Raw genomic sequence first — 12,685 nt, forward strand, 5'->3', positions numbered from 1 at the left:
GACCCACCTCTGCCTGTATGCCTACTCCTCAAAGAATGTCTGTCTCATTGTGTTTTTCACCCACATCTGGACTGTATGCTCCAGAGCCTGGCCTTTACCCTCATGTGATCTTCCATATTGTCAGAGTCTAGAATGACAGAACTGGAAGGAATCTCACAATACAGTAGCTTAGGCTTGGACCATAGAATGTTAGTGCTGGGGGGAACTTTAGGACAGACTGTCAGAAATTGGAAGGGGGTTTAGAGGATGGAATGTTGGTGCTTGAAGAGACCTTAGAATGCAGGACAGAGACTGTCAGAGCTAACTGTAGAACATGAACTTATAACCACTGACTATCAGAGACAGAAGAGGCTTTTAAGCCTGGAAGGTTAGTGCTGGAAGGATCCTCAGAACACAGTGTCACAGATGGAAGGGGCCTTGGAGGACTGAATGTGAGAATTAGAAGGGCCCTTGAAACACAGGATCTCAGAACTTGGAAGATTTCTTAGAGATCATTTAATCCAACCTTTTCATTTTGCATTTGGGGAAAATGAGAGCCAGAGTACCCAAAGTCACATCTAGTATATTAGTGGCAAATCTGGGACTTAACCTCAGCTTCCCAGAGGACAGAACTAAGAGAAATGAGTAGGAATTGCAGAGAAGCAGATTTAGACTTCAACATAAGGTAAAATTTTGCAACAGTTAGAACCATTCAGAAGTATAAGGGGACAGCTAGACAGTTCAGTGGATAGAGCACAGGGCCTACAAACAGGGAGACCTGAGTTCAAATTCAACTTCAAACATTTACTAGCTGTGTGACCTTAGGCAAGTCACTTAACCTTGTTTGCCTCAGTTTTCTCATCTGTAAAATGAGCTGGAGAAGGAAATGGCAAACTACTTCTAATATCTTTGCCATGAAATCCCCAAATGGGATCACAAAGAGTTGGATATGATTGAAATGACTGAAAAACAGTAATAAAAAGTATAATGAGCTGTCTTGGTTTCTGCCTTGGCTTGTCTTTAAGGGAAGGCTGGATAACTACTTGTTGGGGATGTTAGGAATTTTTGGTCAGGTATGGGTTGGACTTAAGGCCCTCCAGGGTCCCTTTAAACATTGAAATTCTATGACTTCTAGGGCAGTGTTGGATGTTTCTGTCTTCAGTGCCAGTGGGCATTCCCTATGGATCCCCCTGTCAGTGCTGGGAAGAGAATCTGGTAGGGTGGGATGAGTGTCCTAATGCAGGCTGAACAGGTCCCTGGGGGTTGGAGGCGGGGGGCCTGGCCCCAGGACAGAGTGTTGAGAGACTCAGACCTCTGTTGCTCTCTTCCATATGAGCAAAGTCCCTGCTGCATTGCCCAGAGAGGGTGAGCTTGGTTGGTTAGAGTGTGACACCGATAATGTCAAGGTCTTAAGATCCTCAAACAAGCCACAGGACTATTTATTTGGAGGAAACAGGGAAGTATTGTGGAAAACCTGTGTCTGCCTCTGCTGTCCACTACTACTCCTTAGGCAAGTCATCTCTCTAGGCCTCAGTTTTCTCATTTGTAACATGAGGGGGAGTGGGGAAGACCAGATGGCCTTTGAGGCCTCTTCCAGCTCTAAATCTATACTCCTGTGAGCCAAGAGAGAAAGGGAGTGCCGCTCTGAGTGCTAGGCTGGCTCTGCTACTGCCCCAAGCATTGGCCTGAGCAGCTGGTTTGAGTTCCGCTAATCTAGAAAAATGACCTTCTCACAATACCTTTCTCACAGCTCTCCTTGCCTCAAGTCTTGCTTTACATTCTCCTTCCCACTGCCAAAGTGGCTTTCCTAAGGTTCAGGTTTGAACATGTCATTCTCTTACTCAATTTCAATGGCTCTCCCTTACCTCTGGATCAAAATTAAACCCCTTGGTTTGGTATTGAAAGCTCTTAATAACCTGGCCCCTTCCTATCTTTCATGTCTTCTAATATATACTATAGTCCAGCCATACTGACCCATCTGTTGTTCCCATCAACGGTCTGCTTTCTATCCCTGGAATACCCTCCATTCTCACCTGATACTTAGTCCTTGGCCTACTTTAAGGCTTACTTCAATCTCCACCTTCGATTCTGGAGATCAGTTCTTAGAGCTACTAATGTCTTCCCCTCTAAGGCTGAATTCCATCTGGACTCTTCTAATCTTATATGGACTGTTTTATTTTCTCTCTCCCATTAGAGTATAAGACCCTTGAGAACAGAGGCTGTTTTTGTTTTTTCTTTGTGTCTCTAACACTTAGCAGAGTGCTTGGCACAGAGCAAACACTTTATGAATGCTTATTTGCTGAGAAGTTAATAGTTGTATGCATGGATCAAGAAATAATGTATATTTTAGTTGAGGAGAGTAGAAAAATAAATGCTTGGTAATTGAAAAAAAATAAATTTACAAAAAAAAAAGTGATGAGTAGGCTAGAGTTCATCCCATTCTTGAAGTTCATCCCATATGACTATGGCCCAAAGCATTGACCTAGTAGACTGCTTTTCATGGAATCTACCTTATCCTTCTCCCTGCTTTGGTTCCCCTTTCCCTGTGGCTAAGTCTCTATTTCTATTCAGTAAATTTTCCACTCCTGGTCAGATCTCCTCTTCTCCTAGGCTCAGAGTCTTGTCTCAGACAAGAGCCCTGTGGAGCCTGGAAGATTAGTTGGATCCAAATGAATGAGGCCTTGGGTTGGGGTTGAGAGGGTGGGAGGGAAAGAGGAGGAGAAGTAAGGAGAGAGACCATAGGCTGGTGTGATATGAGGCCCTTATCTAATCATAGGGGTTATTTGGGCTGAGTCTGGGGGGAGGGCCAGCCAGCCTAGGAGACTGCCCAGGGATTGAGGTTATATTCACGGGGTCTCCTCCTCACAAATAGGTCAAGGAGTCTCCTGTCCTTAAGAGAGATATAGCACTTTTGGAAGGCTAGAATTTTGGAGATCAGTTTCTCCATTAACATGCCAAGGATGTCCCAGCGAATGCCTTTCTAGTTCAGTAGAAGTAGGACTGGCTTTGGAGTAGAAGTTCGTTGGTTCAAATCTCAGTTTTGTTGTGTATTAAATGTATTACCTTAGTCAAATTGCTTTCTCTGCTAGACTGTCAGTTTTGATTTTTCCCTTCTATAAAATAAGAGGGTTGGATGCTATGAATATAGTTGAGTATACAATTGTTTTTATTTTTATATTTAAGTGTTTATTTTGTTGATGCCTACTAAATTTAGAATACACTTAATAAAGTAAAATGAGAAGGTTGGTTGAGATTTAGGGCATTAAACCCTTCCTAAGTACCTCCTGTTTGCAGGGCACTGTGCTAGATATTAGGAATGCCAAGCCTATAATAAAAAAGCAACACCTGTGCTCAAGTAGTTTCCTATTTATCGGATACTCTCTAAGATCCTTTCCATCTCTGTACACTTGAGGAAAGGGGAAGGCCCAGCCTGCCCATCGAAGAACCAGGGTTTGCCATATATTTGAGACTGTGAGAGGTCATTTCATCCCTGTACCTGGCTCCAGGAAGAACTGTGCTCAGGTCAGCCCCCACATCTGTACATCATCTGTATTTGAAGGTCTCCATGAGAAAGGCCGTAGTGATAATAATCAGGATCATAATATAGCTTCTCTGTAGCTTTTGATACTGTTGATCACCGTTTCCTCCTGGACACTCTCTCTTGCCTAGGTTTTTGTAATACTGCTCTCTCTGGGGTCTCCTAAGTAGCTGGGTGGTGTAGTAGATAGAGTGCTGGACCTGGAAACAAGAAGACCTAAGTAGAGATCTGACCTTGAACACTTACTAGCTTTGTGACCCTGATCAAGTCACTTGATCACCGTCTGCCTCAGTTTCCTCAACTGTATAATGGGGATAATAAATAGCGCTACCACCTAGGGTTGTTGTGAGGATCAAATGAGCCTGGCACACAGTAGACAATAAATGCTTGTCCCCTTTCCCTTCCTTCTACCTGTTTAACCACTCCCTCTTAGCCTCCTTTGCAGAATTATCATCTACATCCCACCCTGAAACATAGGTATCGCCCAATTCTCTGCCCTTGGCCTTTTGTTCTTACTCCTCTTTCCTGGTGACCTTCCAGGCATTAAATTATTCATTTTTATGTTGATAACTCTCATGTCTACATCTCCAGCCTTTCTCTTTATGTCCTAAATTGCAGTTTCTCATCACTCACTGCCTGTTGGACATCTCCCTCCTGCATGACCCGCACAGATCTCTAACTGGACAGGCTCCCAACTGAGCTCATTATAATTAACCCCCTAGACCCACCCTTCTTCCTGACTTCCCTTCCAGTCACTCAGGTTTGCAACCACAGATCCTCTGTTCCCATCTAATCGATTGCCTTGCTTTGTTGATTTGACTTCCACAACATCCCTGACCTATCTCTCTAGGTTTATTTTCTACCACTCCCCACATACTCTGGGCTACAACCAAAAAAGCCTGCCTCTGCATCTGCATGCATTACATGCCATCTCTCACCTTCCTGACTTTGCACAATCTGCCTCCACGATGGAAATGTCTTCCTTCTGCCTCTTGGAGTCCTTAAGGCCCTTCAGTTCCTGTGCTTCCTCCTATGTGAAGCCTTTCTTCACACCAGCCCCTCCTCCCACACCCAGTTGTTAAGTGATTGGTGAATGAATACTTCTGGGATCTTCAGTTTCATCAGTGTTCATACTTCTTCCATTAAGGCTGATGCAACCCCAAGAAGATTCAAATTCCACACTTTAGTAGGTATTGAGACTGTCCATGGCCAAAATGTCAATCACCTGATAGCCAGGCTTTCTTTGGCTAGGCAAGCCCTTTGGCACACAATCCCCCGAGAGTCCCATCCTCAAGGACTTTCTAGCTTGACTTTTGTTATTCAGTCATTTCAGTCCTGTACTCTTATGACTTCATTTGGGATTTTCTTGGCAGAGAGGCTGGAGTGATTTGCCATTTCCTTCTCCAACTCATTTTATAGATGAGGAAACTGAGGCAAACAGTTAAGTGATTTGCCCAGGATCACACAGCTAGTAAGCGTCTGAGGCCAGATTTGAACTTAGGAAGCTGAGCCTTCCTGACTCCAGCACTCCATCCGCTTTGCCATCTAGCTGCCCTTTTCTAGCTTGATAGGATTTGCCAGAATTTATATTCCCTTATATAGCCTTTGAGGATCCAAGGTCACCTACAGAGCATAATGAAACATCAAAAGTAGAACTTCAAACTTGCTGGGCTCATTATCTTTCTCCCCAAACCCTTCTTTCTCCCTAACTCCCCTCTTACTGTTGACAGCACCACCATCTCCCCAGTCACTCAGGCTTGGAACCTAGGTATTATCTTTAACTCTTCCCTCTCTCTCACTCCCCTTTTTCTCCCCATATTTAATCAGCTGCCAAGTCCTATAATTTCTAACTTCATAACATCTCTTGCATATGCCCACTACTCTCTAATGTCACCATCACCACCCTGACCTCAGCCCTCATCAGCTCAGATTGGGCCTATTGATTGCAGTAGCCTTCTGGCTGGTCTCTTTGTCTCAAGTCTTCCCCACTCCAGTCCATCCCCCACTCAGCTGTCAAATTGATTTTTGTTACAGCATAAATCTAACCAGGTCAACCTCCTCCCCACTTCAGTGAACTCCAGTGGCTCTCCATTACCTCCAAGATCAAAAATAGGATCCCCTATTTGGCTTTTAAAGCCTTCCATAATCTGGCCCCTTCCTACCTTTCCAGTCCCTTTCCCCTTTTCCTCCCTTCTTCATCTTCTATAATCCACCAACTAGGCCTCCTCCATGTTCTCAAGCTAGAACACACCTGTCGCTGGACTTTCTGCCTTCTCATTGGCTGGCCCACTCGCATGTCTCTAATGCTCTCACTCCTCATCTCCACCTCCTGGCTTCTCGGACTTCTTTCAAGTATCAACTAAAATCTCACATTCTGTAGGAACATTTTCCCAGTCCTCCTGAACTCTAGTGCCTTCCCTCTGTGCTTACATACAGTTTATCCTGTCTGTATCTTGTTTCTTGCTTGTTGTCTCTCCCCTTAGAATGTGAACCCCTTGAAGACAGGAACCTTTTTTTCATCAGACTTTAGTCAGGGATACAGACTGTGTCTCAGATGCTTAGCATAGCGCCTGGCACATAATCGATGTTTAATAAATGTTTAGTGACTGACTGAACAAGCCTGGTAAGAAATAGTGTAAGCATCATTATCCCCTTTTGACTGATGGGGAAACTGAGACTGAGGTGAAATGATTTGTCCAAGGCCACATGGCTCATTAGTACCAGGTCAAGATCTGAAACCAGATCTTCTCAATTCAGTTCCATTCAAGGAGCCTGCTAGCACCTACTTTGTGCTGGGAAGCCTGGAGGTAGAATGCCCCGAATAGAAACATAGGCCTTATCCTCAAGAAACTTATATTCTATTGGTGGATCCCACATACAAAAAGATAATGAAAAAACAAGATAATTTGAGGCCCAAGAGAGCTCTTGCACCAAGTGAGGTCAGGAAAGACTTCCAAGAGGGGGACATCTGAGCTGATTCTAGGGCCAGCGTACTTGGCACTGGGCCATGCTGTTTATTCTATTTGCTATGGCAGATATGGAGACATATAAGGTCTCAGAGGAAGGGGGAAGGGGAGAAGGAAAAGACCAAGACAGAGACAGAGATTGAGGCCAGTGGACTGAGGTGGACAGGGAAGCCTTCTCTGAAAAAGTCAGATTCAGGATTTCATCATTTCATAATCACTTTTCCCCATGTCTAACATTACCACCCACAGTTAGGAAATGCCTGTTTCCCTTAAATCTAAATAGGTCAACTTGGCACAGGGCAAAGGATACTGGATTTTGGATCAGAAGGCCTGGGTTTGAATTTGGGCTTGGCTTCTTTTTACCTTTGTGACTCTGGGCTATCAGCTGAGTTCAGCAATCATTTATTAAACACCTACTGTGTGTAGGGCACTATGCTGAGTAGGTGCTGGGGATATAAAGAAAACCCCCAAATGACTGCCTATAAAGAGGTTACATTCTCCTGGGGGGAGAGAGGGAGGGAAGGGCTGCCCCAGTCTGGGCCTCAATTTCCTTAGCTGAAAATGAATGTTGGACTAGGTCATCTCTAAAGTCCCTTCCAATTATAACATTCTATGTTTTAAGGTTTCTTCTGGTTTCAATATCCCCTGTTCTCTCTCCTAAGGTCCCTCCTAGTTCTGACATTCCATGATAAAGCACCTTCTAGCTTGAAAATTCTGGGTCATTAGATCTTTCTGGCTCTGACATTCTGTTTTCTATATCTCAGAGGTATTAATTCATTCATGCATTCGTTCAGCAATTATCAAACATTTACTATGTGCCAGACATTGTACAAAGCACTTGAGATACAGGCTCTATCCCCATGCTTGACCTGTTGGTCCTTTGAGGCCAGGCTTGTCTGCTGGGGAACATGCTGCTTTTGCCAGGCATGATGGCATTCCTGGTAGCACTTTCTTTTGTGATGCTTCACCCCTGCTCTCAAGGAATTTCTACTGTAGACAAGTCATTACCTCTGTCTATGCCTCAGTTTCCTCATTTGTCAAAGTAGGGAGTGAACTGTTGAACTATATGATCTCAAAGGCCCATGATCTTTTAACTTTGTTTGCTGTGATCAGGTTCCTTCTCTAGACAGATAGGCACTTCCCTCCTTAGGTTTATCCATAGAACCAACTTCTTAGAAAACTGAGCCATAGCCTTTAGCTACATCTTAGTTAGCTTGGAGGTGGAGAGGGTATGGGGTCATAGAGACTTCTGTGTCAAATTTTTCTATTTGAAAAATCCCTGAATTGCCTTCCCTTATGACTTCAGCGCTCCCCAGAAGTGTCCAAGCAGAAGTTAGACAACCTGCCTTTACCCTCTAGTTGCATCAGCCCATATCCAGCTGGGAAGTAAATAGGAAAGAAAATGGAAAGAGTCCCACTCCCTTTCCCAGAACTGGGGCATATGGAACCCATGTGACTGGGAGCAAGTCGTTGCATTTTATCTCTGCATCTCAGTTTGCTGTTCCATTAAAGGGTAGTAGCCCATCCTTGCCTTACATACTTCACAGTTAGGGTATTTGTGAGGAAAACCCTTTGTGAACTTTGGGATTGGGCCTTATTGTCATTATTAGCAAGGACATTGGCTATCAGCTACACCTCAAGAGAAATGCAAAGGGAGCAAGGGAAGGGCCAGAAAAGGCAAATGAGAATGGCTAAGATACTGCCATATCCGTGGGGGTGGTGTGGGACACTGGGAAGGGCTGTGGCTTTGAGTCCCAGCTTGCTAGTTGTGTGACCTTGAACAAGTCACCTTCCCTGATCCTCAATTTCCTGATCTGTAAAATAGGGGCAATAATAAACAGAACCACCCACCTGGTTAAAGGTAGTATCAGTAGATTAAATGAGATCATAAGGTATTGGATTTGGAGTTAGAATGAACCCTATCAATCATCTGCTAAGGTAACAGCGGGTAAAGCTTGGAAGTGACTTGCCCATGGTCAATTGGAAGCAGCAAAGCTAGGATTAGCCCGGAGTTCCCCTGGACCCAAATCTTAGATAACAGATGTAAAAGTATTTGCACTTTTCATTCAATGCTGTGAGTATTAACAAGTATGGATCTCTGCCTTTAAAGAGTTAGCCTTTAAAGAGCTATCTGGTAAGATAGCTACAATTCACAACATCTGAAAAATTAAATTCCTGTATTTGTGTCCTGACTTCCCCTCTAGACCAGGGACTTCCCAAGGTAGAGACATGGGTTGGCTTCTTTACACTGATATCCCCATTCATTCTCAATCCCCAGACAGCATTTTTTCACACAATAGGTGCCCAGAAAATAGTTTTTCACTTAATTTTCTTTCAGTAGTAACACAAGATAATAGAAGAGATTTCACAAGACCCTGGTAGTGTCAAGTTTTTAGGAAAGAGAGATCACAGTATCTGAGGTGGTCAGGGAAGGTTTCTGCCAGGAGTTAGAAAGTGATCTGAGCTTTAAAGATGGGGAGGAATTAAAAAGGTAGAGTGAGAGAAGGAAAAGGAGAAACCAGGTATGTTCAGGGACAATGAAGTGATGGTCCTTCTTGGAACAGAGGGTGATTGAAGAGGATCAAAGGATCAATCAAAAGATCAAAGGAATGATGTGGTGGGAATAGATTGCCGAAGGCCTTGAATGCCAGGTGGAGTGGTAGAAAGAACTCTGTATTTGGAGCCAGAAGATGAGTTCAAATCCTGGACCAAATATTAGTTGTGTGACCTTGGCCTACTTACTTTATCTCTCTGGGTTTCAGTTTCCTTACTTGTAAAATGAGGGAATTGTATCCCAGTTGTTCTACCTGGCTCCTATGGTTCCTTCTTGTTACTCATCCTATTATTCCAGGACTTGAGGCTGTATATTACAGAGCAGCCACTCAGTCTCCATGAGGACAACCACGTGGACGATAACACTTGTGTGAACTACCACACCCAGGTGTGTCAGGAAAGGGCTTTGTCAACCTGAAAGCACTCTAAAAATGTGGACTATTACTTTTATTATTAAAGTGGAAGGTCAGGGGAGGGGAACAGAGGAAGTCTATGAAACCTTTAAGGGTAGGAGGAAGGAAAGCAGAAGTTTGTTCACCAGATCCCAGAGGGGTGAGGAAGACACTCTCACATCCTTCTTCCAAACACCCCTCTCTTCCAGACTTTCCTCTTTCTATCAAAGGCACCATCATTTTTCCAGTCTCTCAGGTTTGTAACCTTGACATCATCCTCAAGGCTTCACTTTCACTCAACTTGTACCTCCAACCAGCTGCCAAATCTTGCTCATTCTACTTCCATAGCATTTGTCATAGATGACCCATTCTCTCCATTTATGCATCTAACGCCTTAGTTCACACCCTCATCCCCTCTCACCTAGATGATTGCAATGGCCTCTTCACCGGTCTTCCTACCTCAGATCTCTTCCCATTCCAGTCCTTTCTCCACACTTTGACTAAAGGGATTTTCCTTGTGCACAGATCTGACCATGCCAATCCTCTGCTCCTTTAACTCCAGTGACTCCCTATTGCTTTAGAGTCAAATAAATACTCCTCTAGTTTTGAAAGCCCTTCACAACTTGGCCCCAACCTGTCTTTTTCAGCCTCCCTTCACATGTCTCCCCTCCAGCACTCCACAAGTTAGCCAAATTGGTCTCCTCTTTGTTCTTCACATACCACACTCCATCCCCTATCTACGTGCCTTTGCATTGGTCTTCCCACCCCCTTCTCCCTAGGCCTAGAATTTACTCCTTCCTCACCTCTGCTTCATAGACTCCTTCTCCTCCATTGTTGTTATTCAGTCATGTCCAATTCTACATCATCCCATGGACTTTTGAACGTGATATTTTCTTGGCAAAGATACTGGACTGTTTTGCCACTCCCTTCTCCATTGCACCTTCATTTTACAGATGAGGAACTGAGGCAAATAGGAGTTAAGTGGCTTGCCCAGAATCACAGAGCTAGTAAGTGTCTGAGGCCAGATTTAAACTCAGATCTAACTGACTCCAAGCTCTATCCATTGTGCTGCCTAGCTGCCCCCTTTCCTCCTTGAAGAGACAGCAAAGCTGCCACCTTGCATGTGAAGCCTTTCCTGATCATACCTAACTGCCAGGGCTACTTTGTATTTACTTGTATTTACACAAGTAAATACAGGTTTTTGTATAGATTTATTTGTATTCCTTTACTTTATATTCATTTTTATATATTTATACAGATCCTAGCCTTCCCTATGAGAATGTAAGCTCTTTTCAAGTAGGGAGCGTCACCTCTGTTATACTGGTATTCTTGGCACAGTGCCTTGTACACAACAGTCACTTCGTAAATTCTTGTTGATTGATTGGTGATGCTCAAGAAGTTTAGATTCATTCAGAACATACTCAGGGAAACCCTTCCTCACACAAGGGCTATGGAGTTTGTTACCCCCAACTGATGTCATAATAGGGAATGTAAGATGAGATTTAGATCCCAGGTCATAGATCTAGAAAGATAACTAAAGGTATGGAATGCAATGGGGAGAAAATCCCGGACTCAGAGGTCTGAGACAGAACCAGAATGAGATGGACAAATGGAGTTTTTCCCTAGGACATGGGCATCGAAAGATGCATTCTCCCTGCTGTCACTGAGTCCTCATGCTTCCCCTACTGTTCTTCTGAGGCCACTCTGCTGCTGGACCTGACAGCGCTCATAGTAGGTTTATCCTCTTCTATACTTTACCTCTTCCCCCACAGTTGAACATAGCCAAGTACAGTTTTGGCTACTTACACATCTCGTCAAGGACTGGTTGAGTTCTGAATCTGCCACTAATTAGCTGTGTGACTTTAGGTAAGTCACATCTCTGGGACTCAGTTTTTCCATCTGTAAAATGAGGACATTGCACCTAGATGTAGAGCTGGAAGAGACCTTACAGCCCGTCTAGTCAGACACCCTTATTTTTCAGATGGAGGAAATGTGACCCAGAGAAATTGAATGACTTTCCCAAGATCGTATAGGTGGTTACAGCAAAGCCAGGATTTGAATCCAGGTCTTCTGACTCAAATGAACTCCTAAGGTCCCATCAGCACCTGACATTTAGCTTTTTAAGAGGAACTGGGATGTATGGGGGCATATTCCTAAATTTTAAGGTCTCTCTGAACCCTTTCTCAGAAAATCCCTTATTCAGAGACAGAATATGAAGCTGGAAAGCCTGTATATATTATCTTAGGTGACATGTTTAAATGTTCTTAAAGCTTTTTTAAAAAAGAACAATGAAAGAAGAAGAGATTGAATCTTAGAATGCAAGAAAGCATAGCTGAAAATTACCTTGGAAATAGAATACATCTCCCCTATTGCACAGATGGGAAAAGTGAGACCCAGAGAAGAGAGTTGATACATGACCAGCAACTGATAGAGCTAGATCTAGAAGCTACCTCTTGTCTCTTAGGTCAGTCCTTTTTCCAATATACTACAGCAGGAAGACTCAAGTTAACGTGAGAGTGAGGGAGACCCTGGGTCATTGAGAGGTAAGGAGGACAAGCCACAGTGTGGTGGAAAGAGCACTAGGCATAGATGAACTTGTTCATAATGAGCTGGGTGACCTCAGCTCCTTCTCCCAACCTTGGTTTCTTCCTTGTCTATAAAATGGAAGACTAGATGACCTTGAAGATCTGCCTTTCAGCTTGACTACTCTAGCTGCTAATATCCATTCCAGTTCTGCCATTCTATGTCCTAAGGACTCTTCTAACCTTGGCATTATGTGATTCTGTGACATTTATAACAAATCTTGTTACCACGAACATCTACTTCAGGATTGCCTATATTCTGCATGACTAGGTGGTACACTGGACAGAGTGATAGACTTGAAGTGAGGAACTCCTGAGTTCAAATCCAGCTTATGAGCTGTGTGAACCCGGAAGTCACTTAACCTCTTTGTAACTCAGTTTTTCCCATCTGCCAAATGGGGATAATAATAGCACTCACTTCCCAGGATTGTTGTAAGGATCAAATGATTTAGTAGCCATAAAGTACTTTTCAAGTCCTAAAATACTATTTAAATGCTAGCTATTATTATTTGACTTTGTAATATTATTTTGGTTTTTTGAGGCAGTCGGGATTAAGTGGCTTGCCCAGGGTCTGCTTATCGAATGCTAATCCATCAGCAAGTATTTATTAAGCACCCACTATGTGCCCAGCTCAGACAAGTACAAAGAGTAAAACTGGCCTATTGTCGTTGAGCT

The 12,685-nt window shown here is 43.6% G+C and overlaps 1 protein-coding gene across 2 annotated transcripts in view; it reads left to right on the top strand.

Moving 5' to 3' along the window:
- HNF4A (hepatocyte nuclear factor 4 alpha) overlaps positions 1–12,685 on the top strand; it is a 72,419-nt gene that overhangs the window by 25,327 nt on the left and 34,407 nt on the right. The gene's annotated exons all lie outside the window — the stretch shown is intronic.

Source organism: Notamacropus eugenii, chromosome 1 (genome assembly GCF_028372415.1).
Source record: "Notamacropus eugenii isolate mMacEug1 chromosome 1, mMacEug1.pri_v2, whole genome shotgun sequence".
Classification (NCBI taxonomy): Eukaryota; Metazoa; Chordata; class Mammalia; order Diprotodontia; family Macropodidae; genus Notamacropus; species Notamacropus eugenii.